Source organism: Morone saxatilis, unplaced genomic scaffold, assembly GCF_004916995.1.
Source record: "Morone saxatilis isolate NCDOM2014 unplaced genomic scaffold, NCSU_SB_2.0 Contig16, whole genome shotgun sequence".
Classification (NCBI taxonomy): domain Eukaryota; kingdom Metazoa; phylum Chordata; class Actinopteri; family Moronidae; genus Morone; species Morone saxatilis.
The window spans coordinates 5,684,850-5,687,182 of NW_023339718.1; positions in this window are offsets into that span (position 1 = coordinate 5,684,850).

Consider the following 2,333-nt stretch of genomic DNA (forward strand, 5'->3'; position numbering starts at 1 on the left):
TGCTGACAGCTGCAGCCTGAAGTAACAAGCTGAACAGCCAATGGAATGAGAGTTTAGAGTGTAAGGGCTTGCTAACTCTCTGTTAGTGGAGCGTATAGAAAAAAGGGGCGGGGCTTTGGAAGAGTTGATTCATGTAAATAATGTCGTCAATGTGAACAGATTCTTCTTGATTTGAAATGTCAATAAAAATGAAAAGTGCAAAGAAACCATAAAGGGTTAATCAATAATGTTCCTCTGAAACAAACAAACAAACAAACAAACTGAACAGCTTGTGTGTGCTCATATTTCTATATTAATGCTCACAGGTACACAGTGTTTATATACTGTATGAAGAGCAGAAACAGCTTCACTCTATAATTCATCACATGTGAATGTTTGATGAGCCAGTACAGAAAAACACAGTGTGTGTTTGTGTGTGTGTGTGTGTGTGTGTGTGCGCTTCTTATTGGTTCGTCAATAATGTTAGCATATTAGATAGTTGTTATAGAAATAATGTAATTTTTTTCACTTTCTTCAAAACCTTTATTTCAAAGGTCATCAGTAACGTTAACATTAGCATTAGCATTATCACTACAATGACATAATAATTTTGAACATGCTAGAATAACTCGTTTATATGCAGACGATACATTCTTGTATGCCACTGAGGAAATCCCTTCAGGATAGTCTTCTTAAATCACATTTATTATTGTTTTGTTAAAGCTGCCGAGACTGAAGAGATGTGGTTTGGTCACCTTGAACATCGGCAGTAGAGGTGGAATGATCCTACAGCAGGTTGCGCTGTAAAAATACCTTCTCTCAACGTGTCACTATGTCATAGGTAAAATGTGGTGTTCTAGATAGAAATCTTTTACATCTGCCGCCAAATAACAGAAATAAATACTTAAGAGCTATAACTGCCTCCTGTGTTCAGCGAAGGCTCTGCATACTCACATAATTTGTCAAGAAGTACAAAATGCCTAATGGTCACTCTTTACACAAATCTGAGTAATCCTTTTTGTATCTCATACTTATGCCATGCTCCCTCCTAAAATGCTTTAGTGACTCTTGCCTTATGAAAGACAAAATAATGCAATAAGACACTTCCTCTTGTGCTGCAATGCATGTGTGTGGTATAGCAGAACCACACCAGTGTGAGTGTTCATTACTTCTTTGCAACCTGTCTTCATATAAACCAGGATCTGTCTTGTTTAACATTTGAGAATTTGTCCTCACTCCTCTTCCTTCTTTTTTTCTAACCACCATGAAAATATATATATATTTTTTTTTTACCGTAAAAGCAGGAAGTAAGCATATTTTCAGTGTTGACACATGGCCAGTGTCAGTGCAACACAGTTAAGTAGCATGTTTTTGCTGTGGTTTTCTGTCCCTTTTGTAGGGACGTACAAAAAGAAGACCCTGATTCTTACATCAGAGTCAAGGTCCCTAAATCTAACACATCCTTCAGTCTGCTGCTGCTAATGATTGGAATCTGCTGGATCAATTGATCTCAATCACTGCTTTTAACTGTGTACTACAGTAATGACCATTTTCCTGCTGTTTGATTGAACGATTTAGTCACTGTTCTTTTTTATGTTCTTGTTTATCTCCTTCTTGATGTTTCCAGGTCGTTGGGTTGAATAAATGTGAAATGGATAAAAAAAAAATTCTGTTCACAAAATGTAGAATAATTTCAGAGTTTGTGATAATACCTAAAACCAAGTCGTTAAAGGATGTCATGTGACTCACCGTCAGACGCTGGGTGCTGTCTCTGGTTGCCTGGTGCAGGTTGCTGTTGCCGTACAGTGTGGATACATAGCTGCTGTAGTTGGCGTTGGCAGGGTCGAGGCTCTGGGGGCGACTGGAGCTCAGGTTGTAGTTGGTCAGGTCTTTGATTCCAGCAGTGACGGTGGTGTTACTGTTTGACAGGTTGGTTGTGGTGGCAGCGGTGGTGGTGCGGTTAAGGTCAGTATCTGGAGCAGAGTCGGGGGTCCTCCTGAGATCTGCTGCAAGAAGATAACCACCATCATCATCATCATTACCTGCAGTGTCATCCCACGACCAGGCAGTGTGCTTCCAGAACATCCTGACTGCCCTCAGACCAGATCAGACTGGACCAGATCAGACTGGACCAGATCAGTCAGACAGGTGGTTCTGGATCACAGTAAAAAGGACCACACCAACACCAAAACTCAAGTCCCTGTTTTTAAACTTTCTTCGAGTTCAAGACTTCCAGAAAACAGATTCAAGGATCAAACCAAGAACCTGCAGATCTTAAACCAGAATCAGAAGACTTCAGTAGATCTAATCCTCCTACATGATGGTGCTTATACTACAGACAGTACTGCTGATAC